Source organism: Periplaneta americana, chromosome 8 (assembly GCF_040183065.1).
Source record: "Periplaneta americana isolate PAMFEO1 chromosome 8, P.americana_PAMFEO1_priV1, whole genome shotgun sequence".
Lineage (NCBI taxonomy): Eukaryota > Metazoa > Arthropoda > Insecta > Blattodea > Blattidae > Periplaneta > Periplaneta americana.
In genome coordinates this window covers 177,032,886-177,054,974 of record NC_091124.1, presented here as the reverse complement: position 1 = coordinate 177,054,974, position 22,089 = coordinate 177,032,886, and positions in this window count along the sequence as shown.

Below are 22,089 nucleotides of genomic sequence, written 5' to 3'. Positions count from 1 at the left end.
ATTGTAAAGGATAAACAATGAAATATTGCTCATGTAGGCAGGTAAGATGTGTCACTGGTGTTTGTTCTGTTTCTGTAGCAGCTATTCCACTTCATTGTGTCCCGATTCATTATGATAAATGTCATAAAAACACACAAAACATACATATTTCCTGCACCATGCACAGCAAATGAAAGAAGGTTGTCCACAGTCACACACATTTTTCTGCACTTCTACTGCGAAACAGATATTCACAAACACTTCTCGTTCGTTTATTAATTTTGATGCGTACCACGCATATTTCAACATGGCTTTGAATATAGGAGCTGACAACTGAAAGTAAATAAAAAAATAAAAAATAAATAATAATAATAATAATAATAATAATAATAATAATAATAATAATAATAATAATATCAAGCTTTAAAAAATAAGAAGGCATTAGGATTCGAACTCAAGTTGCTTGGATGACAACTCAGCATCCAACCATATAAGCTACGCCGTTACACCAGCGAATAGGGATTATAAGAATGGACACTGAGCTAATTTGCCTGTGTTTTGTTTCTCTGTGCGCCAGCGGCTAGTTCCACTTTCAAGCGCTAGAGGTAGTGTAATCGATCATACGCTAAGTGAATAATTGAGAATAGTATTAAGGCACAGGATCCAAACATCGCCTACCTTATTGCATAATCCAGTAACGCTTTGCTTCAAATAAATTCAAGTTAACAGCTTTTCCTTATTTCTCAGTGACAAACTAGTTATAATAATAATAATATTTTATATTTCAGATATCACAAATTATATTATAAAATAATATAATACATTATAAAATTAAGATCGAATTCGTTTAATATTTGTATATAATATAATATAGGTATATGGTTTTACTTCTCGTAAGAGTTTTGTTTTTCCATTTTCAGCGCTATCAAATCATTACATATTTTAATTGTTGTTGGGGTCAACGTCTCAACGCTCATTATAAAGGAACTCTAGAGTCTAGACATTACAGTCAATGAAGGATTTATTATTTTATGGATCCAATTTATTTTATTTGAGTATATAATGTACCTAGATGTATTAATTGTATGTGTTATATTTCCGCTGTGTCGACTGCTAGCTGGTGTGATGTCAGCGCCAACTCTAGGGAGAAGGCAGAATCTCACGCTCTAGCTGGCTTGAAGGTCATTGAAATCAGTCCAGCTACATCAAAGGTACCGACGCGAAGTGTCCATTCTTTATAATCCCTATTCGCTGGTTACACAGTCTAATATTTTCCTATTAGACACCTAACGGAAGTATGTCACAAACAATAGCCAATATTTCAAAACGAGGGGTCATTGGCCACCCATACCAGGTATGACTTTAAACAGTACGTCTTATACTTTCATGTAACAAAATCTTATTTAATTCTGTGATATACAGAGCGTGTCCTCTCCTTGTTAGTAAAATGTTAGAAACGCATCTGTATCAAAGTGTAATAATTTAAACTTAGCATCACACCTCGCTCTGTGTCATTACTTATGATAGATCACACTACAAGGATTTCAATTTCCATGCTTCCTCATCCATCCACGTGAGAGTTTCAAGTTCCAAGTACAACATAAATAACGAGAACAGTGTAGCCGGAGCTGTCATGGTTCAACGGAACGAGTTCCGACTGTTCTCTGTTGTCTCAGAGTCGGAACATGCCTTGCGCAACGCAGTACTGCGGCCCGCCACAGCTGGACAAGTGAGCAGCTCGGAGTCGGAACTGTGTTATTTCGGAACAGCAGGTTCCGACCTACTGTTCATTTTTGCAACAGTTCCGAGACCGGAACAGTTCCAAAATAACTGTTGTGGTGTTTTTTACCAATCTGTACGGAGTACGTAGAGAACTTTAGTATTGATATTGATATATTTATTTCTACAACTCTTATTTGGTAATGGGTCGCCACCACATCTCTGTATTCGTGCTCCCCATTACCTTCTAATTACAATAAACTTTCACTGACGTGTGCAGTCATCTTATTTTACCTTTGTTACCTCCATTACTACAATACATACTCTCAATTTGCTTTCTAACCTCTCCCCTTACTTTCTATCGTCTAAAATTTCCCTAATTTTGAACTAACTTTTACTAACACTATTTTATCATACTCATTCACTTTCATCACTAATTTACAATCAGTTCTACCTCTCCTCACTTCTGTCATCACTCTTATCCCCTATTTTTCCATTAAACACTGAATCACATGTTTATTTTGTTAACTGTTCCCTTTCACCCCGATAAATTTTCCGTTTGCCACTATTTTTGTAAGTCAACTCAACATTCATTTGTAAACTTACATTAAAATACTTTCTGTCTTCCTATCATTTCAGTTTCTCTGATTCTACGCTAACTCAGTCGACACTCCAATATTAGTAACATTTCACTACCAATTACTATTAGCAAACACTTCTAATTTTCTCTAGTCACTTCCTTTATCAACTCTTGTTTCTCTGGACACTAATTCACTTATTCGCTTGTACATTCTCTCTCCGATTGTTTTGCTAGTTACAGTCTGTTTACACTGCCAGTCACATGCATTGCATGCTGTGTATCGATTCTCCCCAAGTCTCTGAAGAACCATGCGCATGCGCAAGCACATGCGCCAAGTTGCCGTTCAGATATGACACCATTCACCGAACTTTTTAGACACACCACGTATATTACAAACCGTGTCATTTTCGGGATACATATTTCGCACTCATTTATCAATATTTTCTATGTACTGGTACCTAAGTACTGTATTTGCATAATAGCACTATAATGATTAAACATGCAATATACACTACGATGTATGATTAATACACTATATACACTAAATACATTAAATACGTTAATAAGTACTAAACTACATGTGTACATTTACTCGTTAAACTTTCAAGTACAAGAGCTGGAACAAAACTGACTAACTTGTGAGAAGAAATAATACACGCGGCGGAAAACAACTTTTAAACTTTACGAATGTATGTGGCGTGCAGTCCTGATAAAATAACATGTAGCCAACTAATTTACCGCTGCAGGGGTGGCTGCTTGGACACAAGGAATGAGGATACTATTCTCGAGTCAGGTAGTACATACTGTAAAATTTCACAGCCCTTAAACAATAGCCCCCGGCCTTGGAGACCAGCTGCAACTCTTCTCTATTATTAGTACCGTACTGTTAGATCTGCAAACTGGTTACTCCAGCTACAGCAAGTCTGACAGTTCTCCGTAACTGAAAGACTCAGAAACGCACTTCACTCATACAATCCTTCTTTAGTGCGTGATGTCACGTTACCATAGAAACCAAGGGCTGTATGAGAATGGGAGCCCAAATAATTTCACACCTCTACAGTATTGTTAAGTTTCGCTCGGCTCTCGTAACAGTTGACATTATTCTACTCAGCGGACGGTTACAGGTACTATTTATACAGGGACATAATTTTATTTTTACTTCAACTTTTATTGTACCTGAGTTTTTGAATGTACTTCACTCCCACCCCTTCTACTAACGAAGTTCCAACTGTCCACAAAGAACCAAGGCCGCAGTACTGAGTTAGTGATTATAGCACGTTTCAGAAAATGTTTGCGTTTTCCAGTGACGAAAATTTCCAATATTGAATCATTTTCGCACAGGTACTGTCGTCCGTTTGCCTACGTCGCATCCCGATTTCCCCCACCTGCTTCTGCTCGCTCCACTGTAAAGACTAGTGACTGGGCTTTCTTAGCTCTTTTCTGAAAACATTAATTTCTGTTAGGAATTAATTGGACGTCTACGTAATATTATGCAACTGTTTAAAATAACTTAAATACAAGGGCCTCGTTAAGTAATTAACTATCACGTGATTCCCCCCCCTTTCTACAATCCTGCGACATAACCACTTGGACGGACAGTAGATAGCATGTCTGAGTAATTGTACCTGTGCGGGTCGGGCAGAAGTGAAGATTGAATTTACAGTACGTAAGGTACTCTTTTATAGAGTAGGTACAGAATTATTTCAACATGAGTTACTAAGTATGAAGGACGAAAATGGTAATTGGAATTAGATGCAATAGTCTATAGTGCGATAATACGCACAAAAGAACTGAAGTCTGTATCGAAATGAACGGCCACCATTTTAAAAAATGTGTTTATGTATTATGATTATTTTTCATTTTAACTTCATTCTCTATATCGTACGCTAATGTGCTGTAGACAGTATAATATACACTGCATAATGAATACGTTCGCATGGATAACTCAGTTCGTGAGTAAAGACACTTATTGTTAATAGTGTACTGTATTTTAATTAAACAAAACCTAATGGAAATTATCACACTCAAAATCGCGATATTTCCTACTTTACGTAAATGGATGAATTACTTTTCTTCCCTCATGTACCTAGTAAAGTGATTTGTTTGTATTTTAAGCCAGTATCATCGAACTCCAGTCGTGGAAGGGGGTAGCAAACGGTGTTTCCGAGTCTCAAGCATTAATCCAAAGGTATAGCCAGGTTAATATAAAAAATGTTAGTAAAAATAAAATGATGTCCCTGTATATAACTAAACACTATTAATAACGACGGAAAATAAAACTTCTTTTATTTTATAAATTCGGAACCGGTAATAACTAGTATTAATTATTAATACGATATAAGATTGTGTTTTGTACGCAAATAGGTGAAATGGTACTTCACCTGAATATCCGCCCCTTGAGGAATTCAGCAGGAAGATGGAAGAAATGCAGCAAGAAAACAAACGAAAAGGAAATTAAAATTCTGGGAGAACAAGCAGATACGACACTGTATTCAGAATGTGTTGGGAGGTTTCAACATAGACGTGAGCGGCGGGCAAATTGAAGAGGGATGAATCGGCCTATCGTGGTTAAATTCAAAAGCATATTAACGAAGGAGAAAATTCTGAGTAGAAGAAAATATTTAAAAAATTCAAATATTCGACTTGAGATGGATTACGATTATGAGGCGAGATGTAGAAGAAGATTGCGACCAGGAAGAACGGATATTTCGCAAGGCTGTAAGCATATGGAGGTAAATTGAACATCAGTAATGAGACTTTCGATCTAGAATTTTGTCTAGAACATTTAAATCAAAAAGAATTGGAGACAGAGGATATAAAAGGAAACAGGGAGGACTTGAAAATGGGGAAGATGATAAGCAAATGAATGGAGAATGAAGGGAGATTATTAACCAAGAAAGTGTGGCAGAAGTTTGAAGACGGGATTCAATAAGTTCAGGACAATCCGAAGCGAGGTCATTATACGATATTTTAAATACATTAGTAGTATGTGTTAGCAGTGTCATTATAATAGAACGTGCAAAGAAGAAGAACGCTGAGAATAATCATAGGTACGATTTTCACTTTTCATTGGAATATTACACATGGTATAAGACGAAATATTGCATAAACATATAAGATATTTGGATGATATTGTAAACATAAACACTCCTGCCTCTTGTTCCATGAATTATACGAAGAACATTAACAACATTCTTCCTTAAGAGCATTAGAAAACTTTATAAAATGAAGCACATTAACTACATTTCACTTTTAAAATAAATACAGGCATGCTAGGAAAGAGGAGATTTTATAATTCCAAAACTCAATTTTTATTTTAAAAACCTTTCGTTATATATATTACACTTTATACGATTTTTTCTAATATACAATTTTATCTTCAATATATTAACGATATTATTGGATTACGGTTTTCATATTCGCTTCTGTACAACTACCTTCACTCGTAGGTTTATATTGCCACAGGCCAGAGTGATAGAACATAGAATCCTGGACTTCTAGGTAGGTATAAGCTTGAGGATTAAATTAATTTTTTTTATTGGGTTATTTTACGACGCTGTATCAACATCTAGGTTATTTAGCGTCTGAATGATATGAAGGTGATAATGCCGGTCCAGCACCGAAAGTTACCCAGCATTTGCTCGTATTGGGTTGAGGGAAAACCCCGGAAAAACCTCAACCAGATAACTTGCCCCGACCGGGATTCGAACTCGGGCCACCTGGTTTCGCGGCCAGACGCGCTGACCGTTACTCCACAGGTGTGGACTAAATTAAATTAGATAGGCTTGATTTAATAAAGTAAAAGAAAGTAATCTTCAGTTTCAATATGAGTACTGAATTAGGCCTACATATGAACAAATATACTTATATTCTTATAGCCGGATTCTTAGCCAGAATATGGAACACTGGACCTCTAGATATGTAAAAATTATATGATAAAATAAAATTAGATAGACTTAGTTTATCAGAGAAAAATAAAATAATCTACAGTTCCAGTATGAGTACTGAATTATATATGAACACACATTATGATTACGTTGCATTATAGCCAGATTCGTAACCAGAATGTAGAACCCTGGACCCCTAGGTATGTATAAGCTAGAGAATTAAATTAAATTATATAGGCTTCATTTATCGGAGGAAAAATAAAATACTTTCCAACTTCAATACTAAATTACATATCTACAGATATGTTTTCGTTTTGTTATCGCTAGATTCTTAGGCTGCCCCTACAAACAAACTGTACCTTATCTTTCCTCTGGAGAAATAAACAATAATAAATTCAGCTTTGCTGTACAAGGAAGTCATCATCATCATCATCCTTCACGAATTAGGCCTCTGTAGACCTGTTTCGGCCCCATCTAGCAGTCTTCTTAACGGTCTTCCTGGTCGACGATGTCCTCTAGGTTTATATTGCATCATAATTTTTGGGATTCTTGAATTTTCCATTCTTCTTACATGATCTAGCCAATTGAATTTGTATCTGGTGATTTTTTCTTCTACTGACTCTACTTCTAATTGTTCTAAAATTTCTTCATTCCTTTTTCGGTCTAAAAGAGTATATCCTGCTGTTCTCCTGAAAAATTTCATTTCCGTTGCTTTGATTCTGTTCATGTCTTTTTTCTTTAATGTCCAAATCTCGCTTCCGTATAAAAGGGAGGGTAATGCTAGTGTATTATATATTTTTATTCTTGTAGATTTTTGTACTAATTTAGCTTTTAATGTATTGTTTATTATTCCTAGAATTTGTGTAAATTTGGTAATTTTCTTGTTCACATCTTTTTCATTTTGATAAGATATTTCACAACCCAGATAATTGAAATTTTGCACTTGTTCGAGGCATTGGTTATTGTGTATTATCTTACTTCTGACTGGGTCTTGTCCTAAAAATGCCATTACTTTTGATTTTTGTGCTGAAATTTCCATCCCAAAATCTTTTAATATTTCATTTAATGTATACAATCCTCTTTGTAAATTATCCTCTGAATTGGAAATTATGACTTGATCATCGGCATAGAGTAAGGTATTTAATGTTAGAGCACTGGTTATTTTGATTCCTGATGTGTAGATTTGGTTCCATTTTAAAATAATATCATTTATATAAATATTAAATAAAGTTGGTGATAGTGGACAACCTTGTCGAACTCCATTATTAACTAATTTTCTTTCGGATATACAGTTATTTATTTTGACACTTATTTTGCTGTCCGTGTAGATTTCTATTATATTTTGGAATAGCAAATTTGGAATATTTTCTTTTTGTAATATGTCGAATAGAAGGTCTCTTCGGACTTTATCAAAAGCTTTCACAAAATCAATAAAAGCTATATGGGTTTCTACTGATCTATGAAGCGAAGAAGTAATAAAAATTGAGATGAGAATTACTTCAGTAAGAGTAATTATATTTAAACATTACACAAATGAAGAAACAGGTCTCGACCCGCTCGCTCAGCGAGAGGGCTGCAACTGATATGTTCTGTCCTCATCTGTTGTCTTTGTCCTCCACGTCTCAAGCACCGTGCACTGTGTGACAACGTCGAACTGTTGCTAGCACTCAATTGGCTTAGGTCATATGCCTTCTTATTCTGAAACCGCTATAACCACACAAGGAATGTCTGGCACAGCGAGTTCGGGAAGAGTGGAAGCAGACACGTATGACGTCATTGAAAGGAGAGAGACGTGGTCGCATATGTCCATCACTAAGCTGGCAATAGCGGAAGAGATAAGATGACGAGTCAGCTGACGGCGGGAAGAGTAGGTCATGGAATAAAGGTCAGAAAGGAGCTCAAAGAAGACAGCCAAAGCCGACAAGGAGGGGAAGTAAGGAAGATTTGGGTAGTCCATCTACTTGTGAGGGGAAGAAAGGAGAAAATAAGGGACCGTATAACTACAGTCTACAAAGTTGGTGCTTAAAGGGGGGAAGTGAAAAAGATTGGCAAAGAAACAATTGAGTAAGTGTTCAATCAGTAATAGCTAGGGAGCGGATTTTTATGTGCTAAAAAATTTAGATACATTTATTTTTTATGTGCTAAAAAGTACGAAAACATTTGCTAAAAATAAAAAATATATATATATTTATTTTAAATATGACAAAAATACTTTACTTACCTTGAAAAAAAGAATGTTACTAGGTACTCACCAACCACACTTGAGTGCTAGTAGTTGGCCGAGAATTGCAGTGAACAACAAAGGTCATCTCCAAATTCTCCATCACAAATGCATGCAGATTATCCCTGAACAACGACTCATACTGTGAAAACGATCTTTCCACATCACAGGACGTCAGACGTGCACATTTAAAGAGAGGGATGTCACAAACACATACACCGTCAATTTCACCTACAGGCACATCCTTCAATACTTGAGCAACTTTACACATTTTTTTATATCCACTGTTTTTCCCAAACACATTCTGGAATTTGTCCCTTAGTAATTGTGCTTCTGAACCTGGTAGCGAGTCTAGTTTAATTTCCACGGCACGCACCTCCCTGTTTCAGACAACAGGTTTTTGGATGTTTCGAGTTTTTTTTATGGTGTCACACAAAAAGCTTAGGTTTGCTAATAAGAAAGCCATATCGTTTTTTAAACAACCATCTTTCAGTATATCTTGAAGGATATCGATTGACGAAGCCCAATAACAGGGAATCACAACATGATATATTGCCTTACTTGATAGACATGACCGAGAGGCGAGAGATTTGTTTAAATTAAGTAATGTTCATACCCGAGCTCTTATCTGTTGTGTTTCACAAATAAAGCGTGGAATGAAATCATCTTCACCAACAATAAACATTCCTAATTATGTGTTGTAAGATCTCTCCTCCTTGTCCACGTTAATTTATTCTCTAATAATAACACTGATATACTGCCTAGCAGTTCTCAGAACTTGAGGCGATACTATTACGAAAATGGATCACGGATACAACACACAGCGCTTAGAAACATGAAACAACCAAGAATTCCTAGAAAAGATAACGTACTTCTGAGTGATATAATTGATTTAGTTTTAAAATACAGAGTGTTCCGCTTATAAGTATAACAAAAGAAATAGCTATAACTTCTGAATTAATACAAGTATATTGTTGAAACCAACTGCTACAAAGAATGAAAACTGGGAATTTTTGTTACCTTATGTTCCATAAACCTCAACATGGCTTCCATTGGTGGCACGGGAAATATCCAACCGGTATTCAACCTCGACCCAAGCGTTATGAAGCATCTGTGGTTTGCGCTCGCAAACGCAATCTTTTATGGAGCACTGTATGCACTGTTGTTGGTGGGATGTTCAACTCCACACTAGCCTGTCGAATGGATTTCCGCGGGCTTCTCTGAAATGCCTCGCGAATGCGTTCGACATTTTCGTCAGACACTTTACGCTTGGAATGTTTACCTGCATTAGACAACAAACTTCCTGTTTCTCTGAGCTGCCTATCCCATTTCATTATTGAGACGTACGTCGGTACAGCTTCCCTCGGTCTAAGATTGTACTGACGGCGAAACAAGCGCTGTACACGAATTATGGATCTATGTTCTGCTAATGACAGCACACAAAAGGCTTTCTGCTGTGGCGTCCACATGCTGACTGACTAAAGATACGATACGAATTCTCTTATTTAATGATCTGCGCATGCGTGAGTCTTCTAAAAATAAGTAACAACAATGGATTAAAACTTCCCAATTTCCTCTTTACAATGGTACCAATCTTAACCCATTTGCATGCATTGTTATGAAATTATAACTATTTCTTTTATTATACTTATAAGCGGAACACGGTGTTATTTAAAAGTTCTTGTAAAAAAATTATTCAAGTAAAAAAACTCTAAGCTTTATATGTTTATAATAGATTTCCTGAAAATATGTATTTACATATTTTTTTGTGAAAATATGTGTTTTTATGTGAAATAAAATTCGGGTTTTAAACTTGAAACGTCATGTTGGGAATTTTTAACTTTGTTAATTGTGTTTTATCACACGCAAAAAGAATATTTAATTACATAGGAATCCGCTCCTTAGTGATAACTTCAAAGTAATCGGTGGGTAAAATGTATGAACGAATAAGTGGATAAGTGTCAAGAGAAACAATAGATGATAAGGGAGGTGACTAGAGGAAATTGGAAGTATTTGTTAATGGGAAATGGTAGTGAAATGTTACTAATATAGGAAGTGACTGCTAAGTTTAGTGTACAATCAAGGAAATTTAAATGATAGGAACAGTGGTGATATCCGGCCGGTTCGCACCGGTTCGGACGAACCGGTTGGTAAATTATTTCTAGGTAATATTTGTTCAAAACCATAAATGACAACCCTGATCTTCTACAGCTAATTAGTTTCAATATTGGTAAATCAAATTTGAGAAAGCGATTTCTCTTTTATTTACAGACATCAAAAACACAATCTCATAAAATGTCTCTACTTTTATTAATTCTTCGAACTTACAATCACCTATCAAATAAACAGGATTTAGATTTCTCGTTATCGTACAATATGTACAAGAAAAAGTTATATACAGCAATGGTTTCATGATATGTTAAATTTTAGTTGCATGGTAGTTATAGTTATAATCAGATATCCTACTAATTGGAACACATGTTCTGTAGTAGTGAATTTCTTAAATAAATAAATTAAGCTTATTAGGCCTATTATATAATACTGTATATTGAATTTATTAACATAGTGTTATATTTACTCTGTAATTTGCCAATTATAGCTACATTTTACATTTTTGGCAATGGTATCTATACTTAACTCTTTTAAATTTATTTTTATTTGGTATTTTCCATTTATATCAATATCTGTGTCTTTTATTTAGGTAGTATCTATTTGTTTTTTTTTTTTCATTTTCAATTTTTAATTTGTAATTACACTCGTATCTTGCATTTGCATCTGTTTTATCTCCTTTTTCATGTTATATGCAATTTTATGTTTTTTTTAAACAAATATCTGTACTGTCTATTATAATTGGGGCTTTGTCCTGTTATAGACATAAATAAATAAATTACCATGGACATATGCCGTATTATGTTTAGCATAGGTACATATGAGAGAACTGGTTGTTACACTTTTTGAATATCACCACTGGATAGGAAGAGAAGTATTTAAATGTAAGTTTACAAATGAAGGTTGAGTTGAGCATTGACTTACAAATAATAGTGTCTAACGGAAAATTTATCGGAGGTGAAAGTAAACAAATAAACATGTGATTCAGTGACTAATGGAGAAATAGAGGATAAGAGTGATGATAGAAATGAGGAGAGGTAGAAGTGAGTGTAAATTTGAGATGAAAGTGAATGTTATGATTAAGTAGTGTTGATAAAAGATAGTACAGCTGTCTGTGTATTGGATATTCAAAACTACAAAACTTAAGAATGTTTGATGACATTATTACTATTAAAAATGAAATAGTATTATAGTGAATACCATGATGTATTTGTCACCAATTATACAGATTAATGCTTTATTGATGATATGTAAGTGAAACATTTTGGGGTTATATAAGTAGGCGTAGAGAATATCTGAAGTTAGATCTTTATTTCTATAATATTTACTGAGTGACGGCTATATAGTAGTCTATACAAAACTTACGTAAGATAACAATATTGTTATTAAAGTGAAATATTTTTATAGCTATTAGTCAAGTGGTATGGATCTTTTCCTTCTATTTAATGGCCGTATGGTATAGATATTTAAAGCTGAAAGTTAGAATTTATAAAACAGTTATGCTACCGATTGTTCTTTATGGATGTGAAATTTGGATTTTCACTTTGAGAGAGGAGCAGATATTAAGAGTGTTCTAAATTAGGTGCTTAGGAAAGTATTTGGGGTTAAGAGGGATGAAGTCATAGGAGAATGGAGAAAGTTACACAACGCAGAACTACACGCATTGTATTCTTCACCTAACATAATTAGGAACATTAAATCCAGACATCTGAGATGGCAGCGCATGTAGCACGTATGGGTTAATCTAGAAACGGTATAGAGTGTTAATTGGAAGACCTGAAGGGAAAAGACCTTGAGGGAGGCAGACGTAGATGGGAGGATAATATTAAAATTGGTTTGAGAAAGGTGGGATATGATGGTAGAGACTGGATTAATCTTGCTTAGGATAGGGACTTCCAAAATGTCTGGTATTCTTGATTGGAAATAAATTTGAAAAATTTTAGTTTGAATTATAATGAACTTAGTTTATAGCATTTGCTGCACAAGCCACTAGTATATATATATATATATATATATATATATATATATATATATATATATATATATGATTGTCCTAGTCAGTCAGGTCTCATCGCCAGACTAGTTCTTGTTAAGTCTCAGGGCTCGGAGCCCCAAGTACTTCCTATGTCAGCATCGGAAACTTATATTGCCTCTAACACCTCAACCCAGTCTAGTTTTAGCACTTGCAGATGATAGATTGATAGATTAAATAAAATGAGAGGAAGGTGGAAAGTGTTAGTGGAATGAAAGATGGGAACGGAAGTATCACGAGGTGTACAAAGTGTGCTGGTCCACCACTAGCCAACGAAACAAATCTCCAACTTCTAAATACTTAGGTTGTGAAATTATTTTCGCTCACAGCAAAATTGGAGATATAGAGCAGAAAGTGACCTCACAGTGTAGCGTCATGTACACTTGCAAGGACATCGAGTTCGTAAAAAAACTGTTGTACTCCTTTGCTCTATAGCGATAATTGTGTCTCATTATGTAGGTCTAACGACAATTCACTTTTCTTACTTACTTACTGGCTTTTAAGGAATCCGGAGGTTCATTGCCGCCCTCACATAAGCCGCCATCGGTCCCTATCCTCAGCAAGATTAATCCAGTCTCTACCATCACATCCCACCTCCCTCAAATCCATTTTAATATTATCCTCCCATCTACGTCTCGGCCTCCCTAAAGGTCTTTTTCCCTCCGGCCTCCCAACTAACACTCTATATGCATTTCTGGATTCCCCCATACGTGCTACATGCCCTGCCCATCTCAAACGTCTGGATTTAATGTTCCTAATTATGTCAGGTGAAGAATACAATGCGTGCAGCTCTGTGTTGTGCAACTTTCTCCATTCTCCTGTAACTTCATCCCTCTTAGCCCCAAATATTTTCCTAAGAACCTTATTCTCAAACACCCTTAATCTCTGTTCCCCTCTCAAAGCGAGAGTCCAAGTTTCACAGCCATACAGAACAACCGGTAATATAACTGTTTTATAAATTCTAACTTTCAGATTTTTTGACAACAGACTAGATGACAAAAGCTTCTGAACCGAATAATAACAGGCGTTTTCCATATTTATTCTTCTAGGAATATAAAATACAGAAGTGTGCACGATAACGATTTTATATTTAATATTACCATTAATTTTACTACTTTTGTTATTATTATTGTTTCAATGTATATTTCACTTCTGGTAGTGTGGTAGAGAAGGCCTCATGGTCTTAACTCTACCAGAATGAATGAATGAATGACTGAATAAATGAATGAATAAATAAATAAATAAAACTGATGAATGAATGTATCAATGAATCAATCTATCAATCAATCACTCAATCAATCTTGTTTGGATGTTATACGGAATTAAAAATTAACTTAATATAAGATCAAATACGAGAGTCATAAAAGCTATTTCTAAGAAGGGTTGTAGACTAGAGTTGAACAAGAAGAGAGATGAAAATATATCGAATGAACACAATATTTCAGGTATTAACTGAAATTATTAAAAAACAAAGAAATAAAGCGAAATACCAAATTCTGCGGACGCTAGGTAATAGAGAGCAAAAATTAATTATATAAACAATTCAGGAGATTTGGGTCTCAAGGGATGGTGAAGTGCATTCCATAACCTCTCCTATTCTAATCTAATCTTCACCTTCCCTTGGTGCAATCTATTTTTAATAAATCAGGTTCTGTAGACCGAGTCAAAGAAGTATGACTATTCCATAAAAAATGGAGGAAATGCTATTTCAACACGGTGACCTGCCACGACATGCGTAAGCGTCCCCTAAGTGGTGAAGAAGGGATACAGTCGGTGGAGTTGCCTGCCTCCAGCTAAGTCATATGGTCCCGCTAACCAACAGCAGGTGTGGTCCTCCAACAGTTTGAGTATTGCGTGTACAAGATATAACTGCCATAACATAAAAGTATGGTGCCTAAATTAAGACACCTAACTTTATGCTACATCATTCTCTTATATAGGAGAGCAACAGAGTTCATGGCGTTATTGCCAAGAACTCACAAGCAAACGTTCTGATGGGGGCAGATAAAAAAGTTAAGTTTTTTTCTTCCAGCATGTTAATAATGTCAAAAGAAGTGCTTATACAAATTTTGGTCACTCGACTGCAATCATGAGACCGTTCAGAAAGTGATTTTCCCTGGGATCGTTTATAGAAAAAAGCACAATTGCATGAAAATATTTATTGAAACAGATACAGCAGTTGTTGCCCTATTTGTCAACATATCCTCCACTGGAATTGAGACATTTGTCATACCATAGGATCAATTTTTGTGTCGTAGAAGTCAGCCGCCTCAGATCGGAACCAGCGTTTGACTGCGTCTGTCGATCCCATGATATGAGATATGTATAAATTCCGATGGAAAATATGTTGAAAAACAGCTGAATAATTGCTATGTCCGTTCCAATAAATTTGTCCAATGAAATTATGTTTTTTTTTCTGTTAGCGGCCCCTGGCGAACTTATTTTTTTACGACCCTCGTAATTGCGGTCGAGTGGCCAAAATTTGTATAAGCACTTCTTTTGACATTATTAACATGGTGGAAGAAAAAATTTTAACTTTTTTATCTGCCCCCATCAGAACGTTTGCTTGTCAGTATTAGTTAACAATTCAAGAGACCTTAGATTACTTTGAAGCCCGAGAAAATATGAAAAGAAAAGATTTCTGGGGAAAAACAGCCATGACAACGATGAAGCCTCGATGGAAATGTTGATTTTATGATGCTATAGATAATGATGCCGTGTATTGTGGGTCCCTATCACCACGGCATGGCGCGTCCTCAGGTTGCGGATCGAGGAGACGGCCTCCAGATATGGAGGGTAGCTGTGAATATATTGAATAAGCAGTTGCGGACAGCTGATGAGGGGTGGTCCTCCAGCTTGGGGGTTGGGCGAAGGGCTAACAAACCATCACCGTAAAAATCAGCTTGTTACGAAACCTTCAAATAATCCTCGGAATGGGACTGATTCTCTGGCACGACCACAGCAAAGGAATAAGGTTTTGAGATTTGGTACTTGGAATGTTACAAGTCTATATAGCACAGGAGGGGTAACATTAGCAGCAAAAGAACTAGCTAGATATAGAATAGACTTCGTGGGAGTACAGGAGGTTAGGTTAGATGGGAACGGCATAACACAAATAGGAGATTACTTGTTGTATTATGGGGAAGGAAACGATAATCACCAATTAGGAACAGGATTCTTTATTCATAAAAGAATAAAATCAGTAGTAAAAAAGGTCGAATTTATCAGTGATAGGTTATCGTATTTAGTACTTAAGGGTAGATGGTGCGATATCGTAGTTATAAACGCTCATGCCCCTACAGAAGAGAAAGACGACCATATAAAGTTACAGGAAAATGGAGAAAGTTACACAACACAGAACTGCACGCATTGTATTCTTCACCTGACATAATTAGGAACATTAAATCCAGACGTTTGAGATGGGCAGGGCATGTAGCACGTATGGGCGAATCCAGAAATGCATATAGAGTGTTAGTTGGAAGGCCGGAGGGAAAAAGATCTTTAGGGAGGCCGAGACGTAGATGGGAAGATAATATTAAAACGGATTTGAGGGAGGTGGGATATGATGATAGAGAATGGATTAATCTTGCTCAGGATAGGGACCAATGGCGGGCTTATGTGAGGGCGGCAATGAACGTCCGGGTTCCTTAAAAGCCAGTAAGTAAGTATTGCCAAAAATTCAGTATTAGTTAACAACAAATAACAATTCAAGAGATCTTAGATTACTTTGAAGTCCGAGAAAAAGATGAAAAGTAAAGATCTCTGGGGGAAAAACAGCCACGACAACGATGAATCCTTGATGGCAATGTTGATTTTATGATGCTATAGATAATGATGATGACGAAGACGACTTGAAATCACGTTACTTCGTATAAAAGTTAATTAAACTTCTGCGGAGTAAAACGTCAGTGACACACAACAACAATATGTAATGTCATGATGTTTTGAGTCCTTGGTTTTCTTCTGCTTGAGGCTGCGGTTTTTCCAAGTATGATTTCATCTTTACTGGCATACAACACGCTATTCTTGTAACATTAATCCCTTAGATACTAAGCTTAACGACATGGACTCAGTTTTGCATTTTGAAGAATTGGATTTTATTCATAAATGCCTGTAGATATGTTTCTCTCCTAGATGACTGTACTACGTCTATAGGTAATTTAACGACGCTTTAGCAACTGGACGGTTACTTAGCATCGGTAAAATTGGTAACGATGAGATGAATTCAAAGATTTGCAATGGAATTGCCATTCTCGTCATAGTTAGGAAAACCTCGAAGAAAACCAATCAGGTAATCAGCCCAAATGGGATTCGAAACAGAATCGAGCGAAGCCTCGGAGCACGAATCTTCCTAGCTAACCTTGTACCATGACCATGGACGATTTCGAAACATGAGGTTGAGACATAAATTTATTTTTAACATACTTGCACGTGATGATAGACCAAATAAGCGCCATTATTTTTGTCTTACAAGAATTCTGCGTTCTTTTCTGAACAAGAGTTTGCCTATAGATTATTATAGTTACAGTTTTTGTTTCCGAGGTTTGCGATGGATTTTAAAGAGCGATAAAATCCATAGCATGGTTTCCTTCGAAAGGAAAAAAAAACTGTGGATCCCGTGCCTTAGATTTACGGCACGTAAAAGAAGTCTGACCCTGACAGAGGGCTTCAGACAAAATTTGGCCCATATGGTTGATCACATCAGTTCAAACCCACAATGCTTTGTTGAAGGGTAGCTACGTTGCTAAACTTTATTCACTTTTTGAGCTTCAGTTCTTTTGAAGTCGTTTTAGATTAATACTCAGCACTGATATGACATCATGTTCCAAGAACTCAATCTATGATAGTTCCTTCTAATTCAGAAAATTACTTTTCCAGTTGATTTCTGCAATGGAAACATGCTCCATTATTTTGAGTGATTTCTTGTTTATAAGTCTAAGCGGTAAAAAAAAGTTTCTTCCTACTAACTATGAGCCGTTGAGAGCAGAAGTGGTGTAAGTCAAATATGGGTAATGAGGGTTAAAGTAAACATTCTGTAAAATACAGCACAAAGTAACAATTAATAGTCAATTTATTTAAACTATTAGTAGTCAGTGGATAGCACGAAGAACATATTAATTCCTACTTTGCGCTGAATTTTACAGAATTTTTACTTTAAACCTCATTACCCAATTTTGACTTACACCACTTCTACTCTGAACGACTCATATATTCTCTAGGAATTCTTTCAACTTTCTGGACGATTTTAAAGCAACGCTTCTTCGTTTCCAATTTTTTATTAGCTTAGCTTTCAATGCCTTAGAGATCCACATAGCATAGAATAATGTAGCTACAGACATGTCAACAATAGGAAGAAATTGAAAATATTACTGGTCATACAATTCACTACCATCTGTGGTGGAATTAGAAACCTATCTATTCTCTCCCATCGTAATTAGCTACTGCACATAAGCCTGTACTTGTAAATAACTATTACAGCGTATCATGAAATGAGTGAGGCAGAAATATTCGGTAAGTCCTCACAAAGGAAGTAAACTCCATCAAAGAAATAATCGCAACTATTTACAATATGTTACAATATTTATTTCTAGAATCATTCAATAGACCTATAAAATATTTTATGCTCGACCATGCCGAAATGTAGTATTTATACACCTGGTAGCAGTCCTTTAATGCATGTACACCTACTCATTAAAGTTCAGGTGTTTTCAGCCAATGACAACTCACCTTACAGGTGTTCAGCCAATAACAAGTCAGCTTTGTACCGTTATAAAACCGCAAGTATCGATTATTCTCGGATATGCAATCGAAAGACAATTAGCGAAAAGTCACGGAGGCTGGAAATCCAACACTGTCGCAGAAGGTTATGTTCTGTTACTATAATAATTAGCGTTAATTGTAAATAATATTCAAATAAACTCAATTTGTCATCTCGTTTTTCAATGTCGAATTCAATAATCAAGGTTATATCAAGTTTAACGGTATTACACAAGGTCAATGACATTATTGTTCCTCGGAAAAAATCAACACTTTCGCGTCTGCGCACATCTCACAATTCACGACCTAGAACAAGGTCACTTCCGATCTTGTCAGATACAAATAAAATGTATACATCTGAATAATTTCAAGTTAGAAATATGGTCGAGCATAAAAAGTCGTATGAAACTCGCCTATAATGGTAATTAAGAAGCTCGTATGAAAATTATGAAAGTCGCTTGCGCTCGTTTCATAAACATCCATACTCGCTTCTTAATTACTATCATTATAGGCTCGTTGCATAATGTACTATTATTAATTCAACTTCACTATTATAATTTCACATTTGAGAATCTTGTTTCCGAAAGGTACCAAATTCCAAATAGTAAATGTTTCAGTAAACGAAAAAAAAAACTTTTGATACTCACAGCTATTTGAGTATGTGCTTCTAATATTGTAAATATATTAAGAGGTATCAGGTGACAATGCCTGCCAATAATTTCTATTTTGACGTAAAACCCTTGGGCTTAATAGCACAAATTAAAATGGATTTGAAACTTTTTGGCATAAAAATTGTGAGTATTAGTCATTAATGATATGAAAAAGCACATGAATAGTTCAGAAAGGTTGTATTGGATTGATGATACTTATTACAAACAAAAACAAATACATTAACATATCTAGGGAAGTAACACAAACAATAATTAGGTTCATATTAAAATAACAGATGTAATACAGTACTCCCATTGAAACTAATATAAATATACTGGTAGGCGTACTAATCTTAAACTTATCCCAATAATATCTGTGACAGCAAAAATGCCTGTTATTATTCAGTTGAGAAGCTTTCGTCATCTAGTCTGCTGTCAAAAAATCTGAAAGTCAGAATTTATAAAACAGTTATATTACCGGTTCTTCTGTATGGTTGTGAAACTTGGACTCTCACTTTGAGAGAGGAACAGAGATTAAGGATGTTTGAGAATAAAGTTCTTAGAAAAATATTTGGGACTATGAGGAAGTACAGGAGATTGGAGAATGGAGAAAGTTACATAACGCAGAACTGTACGCATTGTATTCTTCACCTGACATAATTAGGAACATTAAATCCAGACGTTTGAGATGGGCAGGGCATGTAGCATATAGTGTTAGTTGGGAGGCCGGAGGGCAAAAGACCTTTGGGGAGGCCGAGACGTAGATGGGAGGATAATATTAAAATGGATTTGAGGGAGATGGGATATGATGATAGAGACTGGATTAATCTTGCTCAGGATAGGGGACGATGGCGAGCTTATGTGAGGGCGACAATGAACCTCCGGGTTCATTAAAAGCCATTTGTAAGTAAGTTTGTAATAATAATAATAATAATAATAATAATAATAATAATAATAATAATAATAATGCAAAGAAGAAGTAAAGATCTTAAATAATAATTATTTTCCTAATACTGTAATGAGTGTTAATTGGGAGGCCGGAGGGAAAAAGACCTTGGGGGAGGCCGAGACGTAGATGGGAGGATAATATTAAAATGGATTTCAGGGAGGTGGGATATGATGATAGAGACTGGATTCATCTTGCTCAGGATAGGGACCAATGGCGGGCTTATGTGAGGGCGGCAATGAACCTCCGGGTTCCTTAAAAGCCAGTAAGTAAGTAAGTAATCTATACTAATAATAAATCTGTAGCCGAAATTTTTCTGGTAATTTTCGATTTTCCAAAAATAATTGGTCCTAACATATATAATTAACCACCCTGAAACCGAAAATCGCTTTTTTGAAATTTTTGTTTTTATGTCTGTCTGTCTGTATGTTTGTTACCTTTTCACGCGATAATGGCTGAACCGATTTCGATGAAAATTGAAATATAAATTAAGTTCGTTGTAACTTAGATTATAGGCTATATGGCATTCAAAATACGTTATTTAAAAGGGGGGTTATAAGGGGGCATGAATTAAATAAATCGAAATATCTCGCTTATATTGATTTTTGTGAAATATGTTACATAACAAAAGTTTCTTTAATAATGTTTTATGATAAGTTTTATTCTCAGATAAAGTTTGATAGGACTGATATTTAATGAGATAAATGAGTTTTAAAATTAAAATAACTGCCATCTAAGGCGGTGTATTGAAATAAAAAACAAATGACTTCGTCTATAAGGGGCCTTGGACACAACAATCGAAAGCTATGAAACATAGCTTACAGACAATGTTTCTGTGTTTGTATGAAGTAATATCGGAAGCTAAATTAACCGATTTGTATAATTCATTATTATTTCAGCATTGGAAAGTGTAGTTTCTCTGGATGGACATAATGCTATAATGTTATTACAGTAACTTGTGAGTGAATCGAGGACAGGTAAGATTAAAATAGCTTCTTATGCACAGAAACCTTGAAACCTGTATATTCATTTCCTGTATTTCTTATAATAATGTTTATGAACATATTCATTTTTATCCCAGAGAACGAACAACGAGAGTGTATTGATTTAGTATGCAGTAATAGTACGTTAGCTTAGCAATCCATTATTTTATAATTCAAATTTTAACTATGCTCAATTGAATCGTGTTAAAATACATAAAATACATATGCAATAAATGCAATGCAAAAAAATTGGGTAATGAGCCAAGCAGATTATGTTGCGCTGTTGTAAAAGTTGTTCCTCCTGAGATTCAAGAGCTCCCACAACAAATTAAAAATTTTCTAATTCGAGTATATCCGTTATCAAGACACTTTTTCATAATATAATATAATATAAACATAATAATAAATCTGTAGCCAAAATTTTTCTGTTAATTTTCGCTTTTCCAAAAATAATTGGTAATAACAATTAAGAAACATGTTAAAGGAATTGTCATTGCACCAAATGAGTGGTCTCTGGATCAAAATGATCGCATTTTAATATTTTAAATACAATTTAAATTAAGTAACATATTAAACGATTTATCCTTCTATCAAACACGAATGTTCCCCTAGATCAAATGTCCTATTTTAATTATGTAATTACTTTATATTTATTTCTAACGGGTGCAGCGGAGCGCACGGGTACGGCTAGTATTCAAATATGTTTAGATGATATGATTAAGGATGGATAGAACAGAGAAAAATTCTCTCCGGCACCGGGACTCGAACCCGGGTTTTCAGCTCTACGTGCTGACGCTTTATCCACTAAGCCATACCGGATTCTAGTTCCAATGCCGGATCGAATCCCCTCAGAGCGCTCAACCATAGATACCATTTTTAAGAGAAGATACTCTGAATATTGTTCTGGCATTTAAACAGGAAAAATATATGTTTAAAATGAAATTCAGTTGTGTTGTGGGAAGTAATGCAGTAAACAAGTGTGTGTGACCTTGGTGCAATATCCTCTAGAACGTAGAAATGTATTATTATCCTACAGCTATCCTTCTTGCTAAAACCATTATTAATAGCATCATATTTTACTTCGTATTCTTCTGGCATTTAGACAAAGACGTGCCATAAATGTAGTTAGGTAGTTATTTAGTTTCTGAATGCTTGCAGATTATTATGAGAATGATTTGCCAGTTTTAGATGGAACAACTTGCTCACTTGTGTGTTGGCTTGTTTCC